The 23205-nt window shown below is 45.1% G+C and overlaps 1 protein-coding gene and 1 non-coding gene across 2 annotated transcripts in view; both read left to right on the top strand.

Moving 5' to 3' along the window:
- The window catches only part of LOC126471217 (diacylglycerol kinase gamma-like), a 446798-nt gene that overhangs the window by 372654 nt on the left and 50939 nt on the right, over positions 1–23205 (top strand). The gene's annotated exons all lie outside the window — the stretch shown is intronic.
- Trnat-ugu (transfer RNA threonine (anticodon UGU)) lies at positions 15480–15553 on the top strand. Its single transcript has one exon. It is a non-coding gene; the product is annotated as a tRNA-Thr (tRNA).

Raw genomic sequence — 23205 nt, 5'->3', positions numbered from 1 at the left:
TAACACGCAAGTAAGATGGGAGTGGATCACGTGGAATGGAAACTTGACCACTGGTGCTTCCCCGACGAGCGCGGGATTTGTCCAACTAATTATGACCGTTTTAGTAGTGTGAGAAGGCGGACAGGTACCAACGCCCATGATAGGCTTACCAGTCCTACCGGTTCAACAGAGAGTTTGGTCAGTTATACGAGGGTTCGGGCAAAAGTCACTGCTACTAATTTTTTTTCTCTTGCTGATACCAGCCCGATTGGAAAATATGACGTACACTCCTGGAAATGGAAAAAAGAACACATTGACACCGGTGTGTCAGACCCACCATACTTGCTCCGGACACTGCGAGAGGGCTGTACAAGCAATGATCACACGCACGGCACAGCGGACACACCAGGAACCGCGGTGTTGGCCGTCGAATGGCGCTAGCTTCGCAGCATTTGTGCACCGCCGCCGTCAGTGTCAGCCAGTTTGCCGTGGCATACGGAGCTCCATCGCAGTCTTTAACACTGGTAGCATGCCGCGACAGCGTGGACGTGAACCGTATGTGCAGTTGACGGACTTTGAGCGAGGGCGTATAGTGGGCATGCGGGATGCCGGGTGGACGTACCGCCGAATTGCTCAACACGTGGGGCGTGAGGTCTCCACAGTACATCGATGTTGTCGCCAGTGGTCGGCGGAAGGTGCACGTGCCCGTCGACCTGGGACCGGACCGCAGCGACGCACGGATGCACACCAAGACCGTAGGATCCTACGCAGTGCCGTAGGGGACCGCACCGCCACTTCCCAGCAAATTAGGGACACTGTTGCTCCTGGGGTATCGGCGAGGACCATTCGCAACCGTCTCCATGAAGCTGGGCTACGGTCCCGCACACCGTTAGGCCGTCTTCCGCTCACGCCCCAACATCGTGCAGCCCGCCTCCAGTGGTGTCGCGACAGGCGTGAATGGAGGGACGAATGGAGACGTGTCGTCTTCAGCGATGAGAGTCGCTTCTGCCTTGGTGCCAATGATGGTCGTATGCGTGTTTGGCGCCGTGCAGGTGAGCGCCACAATCAGGACTGCATACGACCAAGGCACACAGGGCCAACACCCGGCATCATGGTGTGGGGAGCGATCTCCTACACTGGCCGTACACCACTGGTGATCGTCGAGGGGACACTGAATAGTGCACGGTACATCCAAACCGTCATCGAACCCATCGTTCTACCATTCCTAGACCGGTAAGGGAACTTGCTGTTCCAACAGGACAATGCACGTCCGCATGTATCCCGTGCCACCCAACGTGCTCTAGAAGGTGTAAGTCAACTACCCTGGCCAGCAAGATCTCCGGATCTGTCCCCCATTGAGCATGTTTGCGACTGGATGAAGCGTCGTCTCACGCGGTCTGCACGTCCAGCACGAACGCTGGTCCAACTGAGGCGCCAGGTGGAAATGGCATGGCAAGCCGTTCCACAGGACTACATCCAGCATCTCTACGATCGTCTCCATGGAAGAATAGCAGCCTGCATTGCTGCGAAAGGTGGATATACACTGTAGTAGTGCCGACATTGTGCATGCTCTGTTGCCTGTGTCTATGTGCCTGTGGTTCTGTCAGTGTGATCATGTGATGTATCTGACCCCAGGAATGTGTCAATAAAGTTTCCCCTTCCTGGGACAATGAATTCACGGTGTTCTTATTTCAATTTCCAGGAGTGTATATGGATAAAACGATGGGATGGGATGGGAAAACATATATGGACGTTGAAGAACGTGCGAATATTGTGCCTCACATACTTATTACGGTAGTATGTAAGACAATACAGGTTTCTTGGTACAAAGTGATTACTGTAGAGCACACATACTGTTGACGAAACTGATTCTACAGGCCTCCAGTTTAGTCCTCTGCGACGTTCACCAGATGCTGCCAAAGATGTGAGAGACACTGACAATGGACAGTGCAGTCGTACTGCACAACATGAAACCACATAAAGCACGGCGGCAACTGCGATCGTGGCAATGGAAAGAATTGGAGAACCCGCCGACTCTCCTGACCTTCCACCCTGACACTTTGATCTCATACGAAAGGTGAAGAAACATCTGTGTGGTAGGCGGTTGCGACACGGAAGGGCCGCACGGGATTAGCCGAGCGGTCTAGAGCGCTGCAGTCATAGACTGTGCGGCTGATCCCGGCGGAGGTTCGAGTCCTCCCTAGTGCATGGGTGTATGTGTTTGTCCTTAGGATAATTTAGGTTAAGTAGTGTGTAATCTTAGGGACTGATGGCCTTAGTCCCATAAGATTTCACACACATTTGAACATTTGACACGGAAGGCCATTTCCGGTGCTGTGCAACAACAAATGACCCGATTCAGACATGGTGTGACAAATGGTGAATCAGATGATATTCAGTGCCTAGCACATTGTTGGCAGCATGTGACGAATTTTGCTCTTGACTGCTTCGAGGTCCTTCAGACTCAGTTTTGCATGGCAACTGTATACATGCTGTGCTGTAATCTTCTTGCACCACGATGCCAGTATTATCCTGTACGCCACCGTAATACCTGTAAATATGTGAAGTGGAACTTACATCTATTCTGCATTGTCCACACATGTAGTGCCACCGGCCGCTGTGACCGAGCAGTTCTAGACGCTACAGTCTGGAACCACGCGACCGCTACGCTCGCAGGCTTCAATCCTGTCTCGGGCATGGATGTATATGATGTCCTTAGGTTAGTTAGGTTTAAGTAGTTCTAAGTTCAAGGGGACTGATCACCTCAGAAGTTAAGTCACATTGTGCTCAGAGCCATTTGAACCATTTTTTGTAGTGCCCACCTACTCCTTTCATTTGTTTACGTCGCATTTTCCACCCATGCTGGTATCTGTAAAAAATGATTATCGGCCGTGTATGAGGACGTGTCAAATTCATTACCGTGGCACCCCATTACTTCACATGGGCCAGTTTTTTACCCAATAGATGAAGCTATCTGTATCCACATAAAGTAATTTAGGATCTGCGAAAGGAGTTCTCAGAAACTTATAACTAAAGCCGTACATATGGAGTTTGGATAGGTGTAGCATGCACATCCCGACATAAATAGGTTTCGTAAACTCTACTGCAGTCTTCTCCATCTCCACAGCAAAAATGTATCCACTCAGAATTTGGTCTAGCAATTCATTTTCTTACGCCATAACGCCCATCCCATTCGGTACTAGTCAAAATTTCACGTCATTCCCTCACATTCTCCATTGTTTCGCCGAAAACTGAATTATTCATTAGCTATAAAAATCTTTCTCAAAGTCGCATGTCGCAGAAGCTCTCTATCTCTTATTCAAATCAATATACTCCTTCAACTCGGGGGCCTGCTTGAAGGAGATAGTCTGGATGATACTAACCAGCTCCATTACCAACCTCTGGAGATTACGATTAAGAACAATGTATCTCCGCTTATTCCCCAGCGTTATCATCAGTTTTCGGATGGAGCCTCCTCGCGGAACTAGTTGCTCCAGACACAGCGGTAAATCTGTGTGTGCATAATGCAAACTAATAGGATATATGAGTCCTGTCTCCACCACATGCCCTACATCAGAATCAGATGTCATATCCCCATGATTTTTCCATGTAATACCTTGCATTTGTCTTTGGGCACCCATCGAAACTCACCAACCAGCATTGATTGCTGCATGGCGTGCCCGTAAAAGTTATTTACATTCAAGCACATTATGTGACTCGAACCAAGGGATGTGATGAGCCTATCACCCATCCACGAGTCATTTGCCTTCGCATGCCTATACCGCCGGATTCCCGCTCAAAGAAAAGAAGCGTGTCAAAATCGGTCAATATTTCGATGCTGCACTTCCTTTTCTTGATCATTGCATCACAAAACAACCAAGGATGCGGTGTAATAAAAGGAGGGCTCCAGGGAATATGCGGCCTGGAAGATATCCGGAAGCAACCATACGTCTTGGTCCATGTAAGGCTTTGTGTACTCTCCTAAAGTGGAGGTGTTAAATTCCCGCTGATGCTGATACTGTGTATCCGTTATGGCTTTGCCTGTGAGGTTGCTGGAGAATGCAGTTATGTAGGTTAGCCTAGTTCGTTGAGTCTTGCCATACTATCCACACAGTCGTACGAGAAAACCCCTTTCCTGGTCACAAGTTGAAACTTTTCTTCGTCGGGAAATGCAGTTCGAGTGATATGCATATCCCCCTGAGGTAGAGTTTCAGCGAGGTTCTGGAGTGCCGCCTGCATGAAACACGTAGCGTGTCAAGAAAGCAGAACGTAATTCTTGGCGTCATTCGTTTGTAGAATGAAATATATTTCTCGATGCTGTCAGGTAGGACACTGACCTGATTTTTCTCCCAACCGAAATCATCCAAGCACACAACTAGAAAGTGAGCGTCATACCCACTTAAATTATGAAAGAAAATGGGTATGTGCCTTGGTAGCTGTTACTTCAGATTGCATGTATTGTGAGCTGTGACACTGAACTTCCCCGCAAGATGACAGTGGTCCCTATGAGGTATTTCTGGCTTGCTATCTAACAGCAGCCCACAAATATGACAGTCAACCGCGGTATTGTACGAATCTTCAAAAAAAATGGTTCAAATGGCTCTGAGGACTATGGGACTCAACTGCTGTGGTCATCAGTCCCCTAGAACTTAGAACTAATTAAACCTAACTAACCTAAGGACATCACACACATCCATGCCCGAAGCAGGATTCGAACCTGCAACCGTAGCAGCAGCGCGGCTCCGGACTGGAGCGCCTAGAACCGCACGACCACTACGAATCTTCATTCTCCTTCGATTTGGTCATGGCAACGTTGTTGCTGTAGAGCTTAGCAACTTCCTATGAACGTTTTTGGCGCTCGGTGAGCAGATAAATCGCAGAATTATCACTGACATAAGATTTGTAGCGGTTAAGACTTGACTCATAGGACGATGCAATTTCGTATGGCGCTGCTGCTTTCCTGGGGCTTATCAATCATGAGTGAAGCGCTGGAACAAATGTGTAGATGCTAATGGTAACTCCTTTCAAGAATTTTAAATATTTGTACATATATCGCCAATAAATATGTTCTAAAAAAATTTAATGAGTTTTTGGACGTAACTTGCATTTTCTCCTAAGGCAAGTTGGCCTACAAGGGACAGAATTCATGTCCGAGTTGGTCACACACATCTGTTGTTGGAGCAGATATGGGATCTTATTGGCGAAGGGAGTATATCAACATCATGCAGTCAGTTCATAAACACACGCGGACGAGCATTGTCCTGCTGAAAAATGGCACCACAATGCTGTCACGTGACAGTTAACACATGAGAACGCTGTATGTTCGTGACTTACCTTTGTGCCATCAGAGTTCACGCACTGACTACCAGCCCCTACCTGAAGTCATATCCGATAGCTTCACACAACATGAAGCCGGGAGTAACAATGTCTCCAAGACATTGGAAGAAAGCGACATCTATCAGGTCGCGACCATACTCGCCAACGATGGTTATCCAGGTTAGTGCAGAGCCGCGATTCTTCGCTGAACACCATGCGACGCCATTCGTCAGCCGCCTCTGCTTGCCAGTCATAGCACCACTTCAGATGCATCAGTCTGTGTGGTGGCGTTAACGGCAGGCTACGTGTGGGACGGTAATTCCCTAGTCCGGGAGGACGACGGTTCAATCCCGTCTTCAGCCATCCTGATTTAGGTTTTCCGTGATTTCCCTAAATCTTTTCAGGCAAATGCCGGGATGGTTCCTTTGAAAGGGCACGGCCAATTTCCTTCCCCATCTTTCCCTAACCCGAGCTTGCGCTCCGTCTCTAATGACCTCGTTGTCGACGGGACGTTAAACAACACTAACCTAACCTAAACTAACCCTAGTCCGGCTATGCTAGTTTCCGACCAATGGTGGTGGAAGACACAGATTGTTGCAGGGAGCCCATTAGTTTTTCGTAGGTGTCAGGCGCAGATGTGAAGGGGCTACAGTGTGCTTGGTGCACAATACGGCGACCCTCCTTCATGGTGACCAGACGTATTCGACGAGAACCTCAACTACGAGTATACATGTACATGCGTTCCACGCAGTCTAACATTAGGCCACTGTCACATCCGAATGCTCCTCAAGTCTGGATTCTGCACGATTCGACAAGTCGACCAAATGGAGACGCACACTGAGGCCGCTTTCAAACTCTGTCATATGCTGATAATGCTGTTGCACACGAGTGCATGTCATAGTCATATCCTTCATAATGTTTGCTCAACATCTGACGCTGTTCACAAACCTTATATAGCGTACCAGACCTGGTAACATAACTAAACATTAGCAACACTAATGCAGTTTGGTGGACGTTCTATCTTACACAGAGAACTGTATCTCTAATCATTTACGTATCCGCTCATAGGGTGTATGTGTACGAAGCTGTATTGATTGACATCCGACCATCTCTTTGTCACGCAGCGTAAATGCAAATGTAGATGTAGATTCGTTTACGAGTGACGGCAGTATTTCCTCGCTCGCTTCATTTACGAGTGGAACAAGAGCGGATCGATAAGGCTCAATTTTAGACGCCTCCGCCATGAGATAAACTGTTTTTCCGTATTAGACATGAAATTGGCTCTGACTGCAGGTACGAACCTCCGTTAAGTTATTTAAGCACTGATATATGCGGGAAGAGCTTTATTGCGAAAAAGATACGCGAAACTGTGATTATAGTTTGGAATACGTATATCAGCAGCTACACCAAAGGTATATCAGCGCTCACTAATCCAATAGAAATGTCCGACGGGTCGTGATAGAGTTCCGGTGACATATTTGTGCTGTTGGTTGGTTGGTTTGGGGAAGGAGACCAGACAGCGTGGTCATCGGTCTCACCGGATTAGGGAAGGATGGGGAAGGAAGTCGGCCGTGCCCTTTCAGAGGATCCATCCCGGCATTTGCCTGGAGTGATTTAGGGAAATCACGGAAAACCTAAATCAGGATGGCCGGACGCGGGATTGAACCGTCGTCCTTCCGAATGCGAGTCCAGTGTCTAACCACTGCGCCACCTCGCTCGGTATTTGTGCTGTTAATGCAGCGCCAAGCGAAACTGGATTTGCGATTTAATTCTGGGCCGTAATCACGTTGACCCAGATTCAGCGGTAACGTGTTTGTTGTAACGCACTTTTGCATCGAGCATATAACCGTAAAAACTGCTGCTGCAAATTCATTTTAAACGGAATCATGGGTGCTGCGAAATGTATTTCGCTTTTCGGTCCCCGGCCCTCTCCGGACGATATATATATAGAAACTTAGCGTCTGTCGACCTTTCGTTTTCGGTCGAATGTCATTATCTTTACGTTTTCGTTCAAGATTAGCCCACGCCCAAATAAAACTTCGGAAATCAATAGACACTCCACACAGAGCAACAGGAGGTTCTCGCTACGACATACACTTCGTGAGGAACCACTGACTTTCGTTATAGCTACTGATACGGCTTTATGATCAACACTGACATTGGGTCGTTGATGACTGGAAACATGTTGCCTAGTCAGTCGAGTCTCATTTCAAATTGTATCCAGCGGATGGACGTGTTCTGGTATAGAGACAACCTCATAAATACATAGACCCTGCATGTCAGCAGGGGACTCTTCAAGCTGGTGGAGGCTCTGTAATAATGTGAAGCATGTGCAGCTGGAGTAATATGGGACCCCTGATACGTCTAGATACTTGGACAGGTCAAACGAACATAAGCATTCTGTCTGATCACCGGCATCCATTCATGTTCCATATCCGCGAACTTCGATTACTTTTCCATATTTCTCCTTAGCTTCCTTTACTAATGCCAGTCAATAAACTGTACCGTTTCGGATCGTCCTTAACGCAACGAAACGAAAACACTGAGGCTTGCCAATTATTGTAATTCACAGACGGCAAAGGACTTAGATGATCAGTTTACGGGAATCGAGAATGCTTTGATAGTAAGTTATAAAATGGTTACCAACAAGTGTAGAACAAAGGTCAGGGAATACACAGAGTGGTTGTAATTACACCTTCGCTACTTGACATGGCCCCCATGAGAAACGAATGATCTTAGGAGAATGAAACTTCGTGGAAATATTTGTAAGGACATGTGGAAGGGAAATGAATAAACTATTGAATGAAGCAGATTTTAATATCCACATGACGGCGAGGACTTCGAACCCGACTACGCTATCCAGCTGCTCCTCTCCAGAGTAGAGACAGTTTATTCGAATAGCACATGCTATGGGCCTCCTTTCCCGTTTCTTATAACTTTAACGCGGCCTGCCGCTGAAGGATTCACAACCGCACTCGCTCTTGCACGTCCTTGTCCTAACGTGCTTCGGCAGCAGGAGAGCAATCTACACTACTGGCCATTAAAATTGCTAAACCACGAAGATGACGTGCTACAGACGCGAAATTTAACCGACAGGAAGAAGATGCTCTGATACGCAAATGATTAGCTTTTCAGAGCATCCACACAAGGTTGGCGCCGGTGGCGACACCTACAACGTGCTGACATGAGGAAAGTTTCCAACCGATTTCTCATACACAAACAGCAGTTGACCGGCGTTGCCTGGTGAAACGTTGTTGTGATGCCTCGTGTAAGGAGGAGAAATGCGCACCATCACGTTTCCGACTTTGATAAAGATCGGATTGTAGCCTATCGCGATTGCGGTTTATCAAATGGCTCTGAGCACTATGGGACTTAACATCTGAGGTCATCAGTCCCCTAGAACTTAGAACTACTTAAACCTAACTAACCTAAGGGCATCATAGACATCCATGCCCGAGGCAGGATTCGAACCTGCGACCGTAGCGATCGCGCGGTTCCAGACTGACGCGCCTAGAACCTCTTGGCCACTCCGGTCGGCTGAGGTTCGTCGTATCGCGACATTGCTGCTCGCGTTGGTCGAGATCCAATGACTCTTAGCAGAATATGGAATCGGTGGGTTCAGGAGGGTAATAGGGAACGCCGTGCTGGATCCCAACGGCCTCGTATCACTAGCAGGCGAGATGACAGGCATCTTATCCGCATGGCTGTAACGGATCGTGCAGCCACGTCTCGATCCCTGAGTCAACACATGGGGACGTTTACAAGACAACAACCATCTGCACGAACGGTTCATAGACTATCAGCTCGGAGACCATGGCTGCGGTTACCCTTGACGCTGCATCACAGACAGGAGCGCCTGCGATGGTGTACTCAACGACGAACCTGGGTGCACAAATGGCAAAACGTCATTTTTCGGATAAATCCAGGTTCTGTTTACAGCATCATGATGGTCACGTGCGTATTTGGCGACATCGCGGTGAATGCACATTGGAAGCGTGTATTCGTCATCGCCATACTGGCGTATCACCCGGCGTGATGGTATGGGGTGCCATTGGTTAAACTTCTCGGTCACCTCTTGTTCACATTGACGGCACTTTGAACAGTGGACGTTACATTTCACATGTGTTACGACCCGTGGCTCTACCCTTCATTCGATCGCTGCGAAACCCTACATTTCAGCAGGATAATGTACGACCGCATGTTGCAGGACCTGTACGGGCCTTTGTGGATATAGAAAATGTTCGACTGCTGCCCTGGCCAGCACATTCTCCCGATCTCTCACCAATTGAAAACGTCTGGTTAATGGTGGCCGAGCAACTGGCTCGTCACAATAGGCCAATCACTACTCTTGATGAACTGTGGTATCGTGTTGAAGCTGCATGTGCAGCTGTACCTGTACACGCCATCCAAGCTTTGTTTGACTCAATGCCCAGGCGTATGAAGGCCGTTATTACGGCCAGAGATGGTTGTTCTGGGTACTGATTTCTCAGGATCTATGCACCCAAATTGCGTGAAAATTTAATCACATGTCAGTTCTAGTAGTATAATATATTTGTCCAATGAATACCTGTTTATCATCTGCATTTCTTCTTGCTGTAGCAATTTTAATGGCCATTAGTGTATTGTGCGTATCAAGGCTGCCGTGTATGTAGATGATCGTCAGACTGAACAACGTTCGTAACCTATGACGTAAATGTGGTACGCAATTAGCAAATGTTACCCTCTCATGTGGAGGACCTTAAGCCTTCGTCCGATTGGTGGTGTGGGGGCGGAAATTATAGTGCAACAGGATGATTCCGTCCAACTGCATCACAGTTTCTGTAAAGATTCTTCATACCGCTACACATCGATTGTGGTTCCACGTTCGACGAATGCGACGAGCAGAGGGTAGCTGCAGTTGAAGAAGGACATCATGACCTCTCCGGAACTTGTGTGAATAGCTTTTGAGTTCTTAGGCGGTGGAGGTGTAGATGTTTCCACTGTTGACTTTGCCGTTTACCGTCAGACTGTCGAAATGCTGGCGGTCGGAATCGTACTGTTGCACGGCAATGCCCCCCCCCCCCCCCCCCCCGCCGGCCGAAGTGGCCGTGCGGTTAAAGGCGCTGCAGTCTGGGACCGCAAGACCGCTACGGTCGCAGGTTCGAATCCTGCCTCGGGCATGGATGTTTCTGATGTCCTTAGGTTAGTTAGGTTTAACTAGTTCTAAGTTCTCGGGGACTAATGACCTCAGCAGTTGAGTCCCATAGTGCTCAGAGCCATTTGAACCATTTTGAACCCCCCCCCCCCCCCAAAACTACCAATCGGACGAAAGCTATGCTTCAGCGATCTGGTTGGGAAAGACTGCAGCATCTTCTGTACAGCCTGCTTCTTTCACCGTGTGATTTTCACATCTCTGGCAATCTAAGGAAAGACATGCGTGGACGTCGCTTTCAGTCGGAAAAGGAAGTGCAAGAATGGGTGCGGTTGTGGGTCCGTCACCTCCCGACCGCGTTTACGAAACGTAATTAGTCGTATTGTCTCCCAGTCGGATAAATGTCTCCCATGGAAACGTCTGAATGGAATCATTCCATGATCCTGTTGCGGTGGGTGTTCGATTTTCAGTTCACTGTCCCTTATAAAAAGCAGTGAGGCTTATTAGTGACAACAGTATCGAGTGTTTTAAGAATAAGTTAAAAGAGGTTGTATTGGAAGACATGCATGTAGAAATATATGCTAATCTCAAATTCATTTTATTCTATTGTACAGTTTTCCTAAATAGTCATCTAGAAATTCCACTATAAGAACAGATACAGTAAGTCGTGGAAATTGGTTGAAATGGCTCTGAGCACTATGGGACTTAACAATTGACGTCATCAGTCCCCTAGTCTTAGACCTACTTAAACCTAACTAACCTAAGGACATCATACACATCCATGCCCGAGGCAGGATTCGAACCTGCGACCGTAGCGGTCGCATTTTTCCAGACTGAAGCGCCTAGAACCGCTCGGCCACAACGGCCGGCTATTCCTCTCTCTCCTTTTAGGATTTTATCGATGCCGGTTTTCTGGGTGACTTTGCAAAGAGTTTCACTTTTGTATGTCACCTCTGGTTGGACCACCGCCTTGTAGTACTTCAATTTAGATTTGACTGACAGACATTTTATTGTATATAGACCATGGTAATTTTTGAGATTTTATCATTTTGTTAGTTCTTACTATACTGTAATATTTTAAGGAAATTCATTGAAACGTCCAGAAGTATGCAGTTGGCGACATTCGTTCTCCTCGTAGACTCCATTCACGTATCTATCGTGACACAGTACACACAACCCGGACTCGCTGAAAAGGCGAGGTAGAACCAATCCTGCGTCGAGTGTTGACATTGGGAGCAGCAGTGTCGTCGCGCCTCTCTCTGCTGCCGTGTCAGGCGAAGCCCCAACAGTGCCCGCCGGACCGGCAATCTGTGGCGTTTCAGGCGTTATCGCACTGTCCGTATGTTTACTTCTGTCTTTGCAAAGAATCCCTTTCGTAAAAGACGTTCCGAGACTTAGCTAAACGATCCTGCAGGACAAACGAATAATACGTGTGTCCCTGCCGCCGTTATATATTCTGCATTCTGAGACGATCAACAAGTGCATGCTTCTGAAATTTTAATGAATTCCCTTAAAATACTGCATTATTTCTTGTAGTATGCAGGTGACGTCGGATCTTGGCTTACTGTGTCCTTTACACTGAGGTGGGAAAAGTCATGAGATAGCGATATGCATATACAGGGTGAAAAGTATTTAAACTGACAAACTCTGGGAGGTTGTAGGGGACATCAAAACAAATATTTTCCCCTAATGTCATTTTTTCCTATGAGGAGTATTTAAACCGGTAGAGGAAGATTTCTCTGGTCGCAAATTAATTAAACCAACAAACACTTTTCCATTTTTTTTATGACCAAGAGACAACACATTAACACAACCCAATTTCAGTTACATTAGATTTTCATAAATGCCTCCAATGACACGTAAACAAAGGTTACACCGTCGGATCATGTTCTGTCTGACACGGGCAAAAACCCCAGAAGTACCCTGAATTCTTCCTGCTGCTGCTAGTATCCGGGCAACCAGATCCTCTTCTGATGCGACAGGAGTTGCGTAAACAGGATTGCGCATCTAGCCCCGCACAAAAAAGCCCAGAGGGGACATATCTGGGGATCGAGCAGGCCACGGTACAGGACCACCTCTGCCAATCCACGTTTCTGGGAACCGTCGGTCCAGGAATCGACGCACACGACGACCGAAATGTACCGGCGACCCGTCATGTTGGAACCACATGCGTTGTCTTGTAGGGAGTGGGACGTCTTCCAGCAATTCTGGCAAGGATCTGGCGAGAAAATTGTAATAGTGCCTGCCACTTAATGGCCTAGGTAGCAGATATGGCCCAATTAAACAGTCCCCAACAACACCAACCCACACATTAACGAAGAACTGCACTGATTGAAGTATCCCGTTCCACATGCTGCAAGACAGCTTCCTCAAATTGCAGCGTTCTTACCGTGCGACGGCGTCCCTGTCCAGGTAATCTGCTAAATGACAAGGTCTCACGCAGACGTTGGTACACAGCAGCAAAGGTCGTATGATGCGGGATACGGCGATTAGGATATTGTTGTTGATAAACCCGCGGTGCAGCTCGTCCGTTGTGGTGCGCTACATAGTACACACCAACCATATCAGTGTACTCACTCCAGGTGTATCGCTCCATTAGTAAACAGAGACAGTGCACTACTACACTAGTGGACAGCAGTTGCCTGCAACTGAAGATCGTAATACGCCCTCTAACAACTGAAGATAGTAATACGGCCTCTAACAACTGACGAGCGTAATACGACCTCCACCGGTTTAAATAATCGTCATAGGAAAAAAAAGACATTAGGGAAAAATATTTATTTTGATGTCCCCTACAACCTCCCAGAGTTTCTCGGTGTAAATACTTTTCACCCTGTATACAGATGCCAGTAGTATTGTGTACACAAGGTATAAAACGGCGGTGCGTTGGAAGAGCTGCGATTTGTACTCAGGTGAATGACCTACACCTGGCGTTATAGTCTGGTGTATGATATCGTATGACAACAGGAGCACTTTCGTAGTTATCCTATGCACACTGACTGCAAATGTGTACGTCAGTCTGGTGATTCAACTTGTTGTGCTGCCATTCATGAACAGCATTCCAGGACGTGTTTCCAACAGGATAACTGTCACCCACATACCACTGTTGTAACCCAACATGCTCTACAGAGAGTCGACATGTTGCATTGACCAACTCGAGCCCCAGATCTGTCACCAATCGAGCATATATGCGCCATTATCAGACAGCTCCAGCGTCATCCAGAAACAGTATTAACCGTCTCTGTATTGACCGACCAAGTGCAACAGGTATGGAACTGCATCCCACAAACTGGCATCCGGTTCAAATGGCTCTAATCACTATGGGACTTAACATCTGAGGTCATCAGTCCAATAAACTTAGAACTACTTAAACCTAACTAACCTAAGGACACCACACACATCCATCCCCGAGGCAGGATTCGAGCCTGCGACAGTAGCAGCAGCGCGGTTCCGGTCTGAAGCGTCTAGAACCGCTCGGCCACAGCTGCCGGCTGGAATCCCGCACATGTGCAACACAGTTCATGCACATTTGCACGCTTGCATTCAACCTTCTGGCGGTTACGCCGGTTATTAATGTACCAGCATTTCACATCTGTAACGGCTTAGGCCAGCCGCTGTGGCCGAGTGGTTCTAGGAGCTTCAGTCCGGAACCGCGCTGCTGCTGCGGTGGCAGGTTCGAATCCTGCCTCGGGCATGGATGTGTGTGATGTCCTTAGTTAGGTTCAAGTAGTTGTAAGCCTAGTGGACTGATGACCGCAGATATTAAGTCCCATAGTTCTTAGAGCAAATTTTTTGTAACGGCTTATCTCGCCCTTACATTAACCTGTGGTCTTGAAATTCTAGTCTCTTAAATATGGTACCTAGACAAAAGTATTCCCGAAATTTCATTGTTCTACGTTAACTGTTTTTGGGTGTTGCGATTTTTTCCCGTCAGTGTATCTCGATATCGCCCAGCCCAAAAATTGCCCTTCAAATGGATACATCCGTACATGATACCGAGCCAAAATATAGCTGACTCACCTCCCTGTTGCACCGAAAGGATTGCATACCTGACACGTGTTTTGGTAACTAGCTGCCTCTACAGAGGAGTGCTGGATAATTCAAACCGTACTGGAACGATAGAGAATTCTAGTGACTGGTTTCAACTCCTTTTCCTTATATTGTGAATGACCTTTCACGTAACATTAGACAAGCAGAATTGTTAGTTTTCGCGGACTATATTAGTACTGTAATAAATCCTGTTAGAGACAAAGCAACGAGGTCGATTTTTAATGATGTTTTCGAAATATTACTAGGTGGTTCTCGGAAAATGGAATGTCCCTGAAGTCTGAGAAAACACAGTATTTTTTTCAATCCTGTACAACAAACACTTATAGCAACAACTGACGCAGCACCTGAACAGGTGTCCGTAAACTGGGTAGAAACGGCGATGTTGGTGGGGAGCGCTAGGCTGCGCGCCGGGAACGAAATACCCGCGACCATAACGCAGCGTGCAAAGGGGGGCGCCACTGGTCAGCAGGGCATCGCTATTTTTAGGACGGCAGAGAATCACGCCGTGAAATAATGCGAGGGGCGGCCAAGTTTAGCCGCTTCCGTTTACGCTGGTCGCACTCCGAAGAGTGGGCGCCAAGTTTTACGGTGTCATGTGTTTACGGAGCGGCGAATGAATCAGATGGGCGTGATGGGCCTGCCAGCTCCCTCGCCGGTAGCCCCGAGTCATTTCGTAACAACTGCCTCTGAGACTTCATTGCTTTCAACGCATAGTGTCACACCTTAAGGTACATTGATGCTCTCTTTAGCTCAGTACTCTCCCGAAAAAGTTGATAACAAATCGCCGATTACCAAACCGAAATTGGTGCTCCTATATTCCGTACAGGAAAGCTTAATTCGGTTAAGGAAATTTGTATATACTAAGGTGATCGGCAACGTACCACGAGTAATGAGTATAATGGGCGAGGGCACTACGAATGTAGTGCGGGACAATACGTTGAGAATGTGGGTTTCGCGGGAGGCGTACCAGAGATAAATCCCTCCAGTCGCGCTATCCTCTGTGTCCTCGGTAGCTCAGATGGATAGAGCGTCTGCCATGTAAGCAGGAGATCCCGGGTTCGAGTCCCGGTCGGGGAACACATTTTCATCTGTCCCCGTTGACGTATGTCGACGCCTGTAAGCAGCTAAGAGTGTTCATTTCAAGGAAATTTGTCTCATCTAATGATGAGGCAAATTTACTTGACCCAATTAAGCGTTCCTATACAGAATATAGGAGTACCAAGTTCGGTCTGTATGGAACGGAGACCTGGACAATTAACTTGAAACTCATTAAAAAATTACAAGCTCTAGAGATGGACCTCTGGAGAAGATAGGCAAAAATCTCCAGGAAAGAGAAGATAAGGAACACCGAAATAATAAGAAGAATGGAAATAAAAGAAAGAATATATGACGTAATGGATAGGAAGAAAACTACGGGCATGTACGACGAAAGGAGGAAACCAGAATATCAAAACTGATACTGTAACCTCCCCACAGAAATTTATAATTGAAATTAAAAATAATTATTATGGATAGAGATTCTCATTTTTGTGTGACCTCAGAACAAAACTGGTTCCCATTTAATGTACCCACAAAATTCTTTTCTCATTTAATGTAAGCACAAAACAGAAAAATTCCTAAGCCTCATAATAAAAAAATAAATTCAGTAACCTGGTAAAATTTGGACGACAGCAGTGCTGCGTCGTGGCCCTGTAAGATCATTCTGAATAAAAAGCAAAAGTTCTTACCTCAATAAAAACGGCGAATAGATCTGCTCTTACTTAACATTTTTCCGGCACAGCTCCGTGCAATGCTGGCCTATACATTTGTGATTTGTGAAAGGAAGCAACTGATTTTTTTTTAAATGAATGCTTTTTTTAAAAAAATTACTTTATATTACCAAAATTATTATTAGGACATTTTTAAAACATTTGGATGACAGTTCAGATACATTACTAGATATGCGCGACGATGCTTCTTTACCTTATACAATAATACTCCATCTCCTGATTCCCGACCAGAGCAGACTGCAGACAAGCGCAGACAACCTCAGACTAGCGACTAGCAACAACTTACTGCTACAGTTACACAGTTCGTACTGCAGTCAACACTGCTCTCTGGTCAGCGATTCTCATATCGCAGACAGCGCATACCTCTTACAATACTGGAGTTGGAACAGGTGGGGAGAAGAAGAAGAGGACGACCTATGACCACCTGGCTGCAAAATGTACAGCACACAGTGAGGAGAATGGCCGCACAAGATCGCGCTACGGTCGCAGGTTCGAATCCTGCCTCGGGCATGGATGTGTGTGATGTCCTTAGGTTAGTTAGGTTTAAGTAGTTCTAAGTTCTAGGGGACTGATGACCTTAGAAGTCAAGTCCCATAGTGCTCAGAGCCATTTTAACCCAAAATCGAAACACCAGGAGAAATATTTTGAAAATATCGTTTAAGAACGTTTATTCTTTTTATACTAATTTCCGAGTAAATTATTATGTTGGAGATAAGCCTCTGTAATGAGAAAAAGCTCAAAATAAAAAAAAATTGTCTCACTCAAATAGACAGAATAGTCGCCAGAAATCAGTTTAATTGAGTAATTTAGTTTCACTTTATTCCTTCCTCCAGTGCTCTTTCTGTGACTCCACACTATGTAAAGCTGGTGGAATTTGATAAACCAAAAACGTGGAAGTAATTACAGCGTAGGAAGCCTTTGAGGCCTGATATAGCATTGAAATTTGAATTAATTACTGAGCACTAGATTTTTATTATTAATTATTTTTAGACCGGACACGCAGCGTAGAATACCTTATAACACGATATTTTATTGTGAATTATTCCGGGAAAGCTGCATATAGTTTAATTAGCAGTGCTTTTGCCTTACTACAATTTTGTTTCGGCTGTAGCGCCTTTCTCAAGCAAACTTGTAGAGGTTGCAGTTGGTGAGTCTGCTTACGTTAGTAAAAGTTGTATATAAAGATCAGTTTACGTATATACTTACGTCTAGTTGGAATAGACTCCCGTATAGCATCAGTGAGTAAACTGTCGACTGTCTATTTATTGCTAGACTATTATAAGTAACATAATTTCTATTTTCACTGAATATTTTTGTAAAATCCTTTTGTCAGCGGAGATTACACTGTAAACAACGAGAATAAACTGTTAAGTCTAGCTGCCAAATGTATTTCACGAATTCTACACAAATAGAAATTATTTGACGTACAACAGTCTAGCAATATACTGCCAGTTGGCAGTTTACTCACTGCTGCAATATGGGTATCTATTCTAACTAGACGTAAGTATGTATGTAAACTGATCTTTATGTTCAACTTTCATGAACGGAAGTAGACTCACCAACTGTTACATATTCAAGGTTCTAGGCGCTTCAGTCTGGATCCGCGCGACCGCTACGGTCGCAGGTCCGAATCCTGCCTCGGGCATGGATGTTTGTGATGTCCTTAGGTTCGTTAGGTTTAAGTAGTTCTGTGTTCTATGGGACTGACGACCTCAGATGTTAACTCCCATAGTGCTCAGAGCCATTTGAACCATTTGTTACATATACAGGTTTACTTGAGAATGGCGCTATAGCAGAAACAAGCTAGTAATAAGAAAGAAGCATACTAACTGAACCATTTGCAGCTTGCCTGGAATAATTCATTATAAAATGTTTTATTATTAATTTTATGTGTGAAGGCAGATGAAAGATAACAAAATAATGGATTTTTTGTTATAAATTAATTTTTGCTGTTGCAGTTAGGATTTTCTTTTGATGAGAATAATTCTATTCTCTCGTCGGTCAAACTTTCTCATGTAACAGAACACCGTCAGATTTGAATCACTGATAACTCCGGGACTAGTAAAACATAATCAGTGGTTGAGTCCACAACAGTTATATCTTGTTTGTACCTGTTTTCCTCGCAGCATTTGTTAAGGCTGTGATGTCGTCGTTCCAGTGTAGTTACAAGCGCGTGATTGTTACGGATTATCTTTGTATAAAGTTCTAAATTGGTGCAGCGTGGAAACGCGCTTAGCTATGAGATGGATTGGGGTGGCATTGTGAAGAGGTTGCGGAGCGTTACTGGGATCCAAAGTGAGACAATAAAAATACTGTCCGGAATATAAGTGAAAATCGTTATTAAATTGAAAATTACAAAACACTGGTAGATGTCGTCTCATATGACTCGTAAATGTGCTCGGAATTAAAGAAAACTTAGGTACGAAGAAATGTTGCCTTGAAAGGTATCCAGAAGGTCTGAAAGTAGGCTGACCATACGTCACGATTTTATCGGGACAGTCTTGCTTTTCACGTAAAAGTCCTGTTGTCCGTAGAAAATCATTTGAGACACATCAATGTCACGGTTTTTAATTTAGAATCAAAATGCATGCAATAATATTTCTCATTTAATTAAATATTTGCGAAAAGCAAATTTCCTTGAATTAGAACGTTAAAGAAACATATATTTTCACAATACTCCTTATAAGCTTCCCTCTTTTGCTTGTCTTATGCCTAAACAAAGAGTTAACAGCAGATACTACCTATCCCTGCCTCTAACCTGCTAACCTCCCACTTTATGGCTCTTGACACAAGTAAAACCAAAACCAAAGGAAATTTAAGGGAGCATCACTTAAACCAAATGTCCTAATGGGACTTCAGCCATATGGAAGTTAGCAGTGCTCATTGAATATTGTTTGGCATGTATGCACGCTTGCTGTAACAGTCTGCGGTAAAATGAAATGTTAAATTTTAGTATGAAATGTATGATTTGCGTCTGATTACTGATCAGTAATATTACACAGCTTTTAGGATTAACAGATTGTATCTAAGTACATAGTAAGTGGCTAAACATTGCAGAGGGTATATCCAGGCCATTTCAATAAAAAGTTTATATTAACCTTTTTTTTTATTTTTGAAGAAAATGTACCTACATGTCCCTTTCCAATTCACAAAATGAATATACATATTTCTTGCTGCATCGGCATAGGCCTGTTAACGATTTCAAAATACCATGATAACTGACAAGAAAGCCAAGCGTAAGTGTAGTAATGGGGTTAGGTATAAACACATGTGTCCTGGTTTTTCTCTTTGAAATCTGGTCAACCTACCTAAAAGCGCTGTGACGAGCGAATCCGAGAGCTATGGCATAATCGAAAATGAAACGAAAAAATGGCGCAAAGCGATTACGTAGCTGGCCTCTAGGACACACAGCCGTAAGTGGCAATCCAAATTTTTGATTTATCTACTCTGCATACTAATTGTATTAAAGAGATTGCCAGTTAAATTATTCATCAATACGGAACACTTGTAGTGATTTCATCCCGGCGTTTTCACGGGAGATCTTCGGCACGGACCCGAACTACCGTACACAGGAATATTTCATTTACGTCTCGTACGAAGCATTCCTGCAAATAATTACTATTTCCAACTACATTTTTGGTGTATTATGACATTTATGCATCACTGTTGCGGTGTGTGGGCGGCCACATTGGTCTGTGGCCTTTACTGTTATACTTGAACACGCGCAATTTGCGTCTAATGATGGATTCTACTGTATAGCTAATGGCGCATTTGGAGAAAAAGCTTTTACTTACAGTTTGCTTGTAGTCCACTTATCCAGAAATTCGTATTTGCTTCTCCATAAGCGGAATACAAGAAAACCGTAAAGACATTTTTCCCCAAGTTCTCCAGTAACTAAAAGGAGAGGTCCATTATAATTTGCAAAAATTGCGCCGTTTCTGTTTTAGACCACAACAGAACAGAACAGCAACTGCAACAGGATAATGCGGCAGTGCTGATATCGCAGCCGTCATACATAAATACCATAATACACGAATAACGCTCTCGAATGTGGGAGTTACTTCCAGAAACGCGTAGTGCAGGAAACGAAGTGAAAGAAAATCGTGGATAGCGGCAGAAAAAGTTATTTTACAAGCAAATAAAACCAATGTTTTTCAGTCGCAGAATTTCACTTTAATGGATAAAATGATAACATTACCAATAATAATAATAATTATTATTATTATTATGATAATATAAGGTTAAACGGGTAGTGATGATAAGTAAATGTGTTATTTTTCCATAATTTATAAGTATCCCCATTCAATTTGATTGAGAAGTTAGTACTTTCACCAAGAGGATGATTTTCTTTAAGTGTAAGCCCTAGAGGGAAGCTGAATGGTGACTGTCGCATGGGTACACCATAGAGGCAGACGTCAGTGTATACCAACCTTACCTGTCTGAGCAGCCTTCTCAAAGCTCTGAAAATCAACACAGGCTGGCTGTAGAAAGTAGCACCTCCTCGGATAGTTCGCCGATTTCGTCGAGTGCTGAGAATTTAAACAACACCCAAATCTAGCGGCCATTCTGACTCTGCTGGTTGATCTGCAGGCAACACGCGTCTTCTACGGTTAGCACGGTCGGTCTCTAGACCACATGGAGCTAAGTGCCTAACGTCTCAGCAGTTTAGGAAAGGCTGCCGGTTTTGTCGTAAAACAGTCTACATTTTTGTCGCTCGCTAGTTACGACAAGTAGATACATCGTGATTACGACGGTAGTTCACAGGTACGACCGCATCCGAACCGTGGACGCATCTATGCTGTGCACTATCATCAGACACAACTTACCCCGCTCGCCTTCAATTTTTTTTTTTTGTTTGATTTTCGTGTACGATCAATGATTTCTTATTTGTTGTTTTACCTTACTGACCAAGCGCTGTCTGACGGTCCTTCAACACATGCTTCTCTCTAGTAGAAGCGATTTCTTATCTCTTAAATGCGTGAGCCTTCTAATAAATGGATTTGTGGGTGTGTATGAAACAATAGATAGTTGTGCTGTGCACTCCTGTCTTTAGTTGTAATCATGCTCGGCCACTACCACTGTGATCAGGTGTGATGTCAAGACGAATTAAACCTGTAGTGGGAAAGGAACCAAGTGGTTCAAGCAACAGCCAGGACAGCGACCTAGGGTATTGGGCTGCCCATACTAAGCCACACCACTGGTCATACACCCCGTTTCCACAAGTCCGAGAACTGGTTGATAGCAGTGTCGATAGCAACATGTTTCAAGTCTTCACATTTCTCTACCTTCTCAGTCGATTCTGTGTAGGAGCTACAGCCGATATCTTGTACAAATTGGTCTATGTTCATCAGTCGTGGCCTCCATTTAACTTTTTCCATTGACGCAGCCTTTTATTATTGTTTTCAGGAGCACCTTGTGTATCACTAGATGACCAATAATCTAAACTACTCTAATTTCTATAGTGTTCAATAAACTACACACTCTATTAATCACTTCCTCTTTCGGGTCTGAATCATTCATTGGGTTTCAGAAAGCGCCTGCAACACGACATCTCAAAAGAATTCAGTGCCTTATTTCTCTCAGTCGCCTATGTCAGTATCTCACGTTCATGCAGTACCACTCCTCAAACACGGGCTTTTAGAAACCTTTTCCTGATTTGTAGTTCTTAACTTTCTAATTCAGTGTAGATGACGTGGTCGTACGGTTCTGAACTGTTGACCAAACAGTGTGTCTGGCCTCTCGCTCGCTGTACGCATGGGGCTGGTCAGCTCCTACAGATCCCTCTTGAACCCAACGATTGCATATTCGCATGACAATCGTGGGCTCTCCCCAAGCATCATCATCGCGGAACTGTAAGGTAAATAAAAAAAAGTACGAGCTGGAGGTTGAAAAATGAAAACTGCTGATTGGGTCATACGGAAGAAGCTGCGGTACCTTCCTATAACAGCACTGATGCCCAAGACGCCGCTAGAGGGACATGGGCCCACTCCCACGTGACGGCAGCGCGAACACGTGCATGCGTCCGCCGTCCTCTGTGCTCAGTCGTGCTGAAAACAGAGAACTGGGTGCTTAAAAACAAGAGCGAGGGCGTGCACTGCCTTTCCTGACAGCGCGGAAAGTGCGGGGAGCTGTAATTCATCAAACTGTGACACATGTATACGGAGAATACTGCACATCCTGTCGCGTCCCAGCACAGTCTCACTATACCAGAATGAAGTAAGTGCGAACGGCGTAGCGCAATCGGGACGTTAACGACAATGGGTTGGTTATATCGGAGATGACAGGGAGAGAATCTCCTTGGTTTGAAGCAAATAAGTTTCCTGACAATAGGTTACAGAATTGCAATAAGCAGAAAAGATTGGTTAGTTTCTATCAAGTTTATTCTCACATTTACTTATGTGAGGTGTTGGACCATAAACCCCTTAGTAAGATTCAGTCTATTTATTCGGACTTGCTACTTCAGAGCTAATTGCCGGTACATATAAGAAACAAGTACGAATCAATCACTTGTTCTTGGTTAGCACTGAAATCTCTCTAAGTAATTGAGACAAAGACTGACAGCCTCGCTCAACACTATTCCAATGAAACTCTAGAAATCCTACTTGACCTGCAGTTCCTGAGTGTCCACCAGAGTCTATCACCGTCTTCTCGTAGTTGAAGTCTTTATCAGCTGTATCGGCTGCTATGGGCCTACTCGGCCCCGCTGGCATCTCGCTGCGGAATCTCCAAACTGCCGGCACTGGCTCTGAATCTGCATCTGAATCTCTGCATCTAGCTATTCCGCTGCCTGGCCTTTTATTTCCTTTCTGACGTACTTGGGTGCACACGAGTTAATTTGTTTCACACGACCCTTTCATTTCTAAGTGTTCGAATTGAACAAGAATGCCTATGGTTCCACACGACACTCTCGTTACTAATTGGTCGGCTTGCGCAAGAATGCCTTCGGTTCCACACGACACT

This window comes from Schistocerca serialis, chromosome 3, assembly GCF_023864345.2.
Source record: "Schistocerca serialis cubense isolate TAMUIC-IGC-003099 chromosome 3, iqSchSeri2.2, whole genome shotgun sequence".
Lineage (NCBI taxonomy): Eukaryota > Metazoa > Arthropoda > Insecta > Orthoptera > Acrididae > Schistocerca > Schistocerca serialis.
The sequence above is the reverse complement of the archived record's forward strand: the minus strand, read 5'-3'. Positions and strand labels throughout refer to the sequence as shown.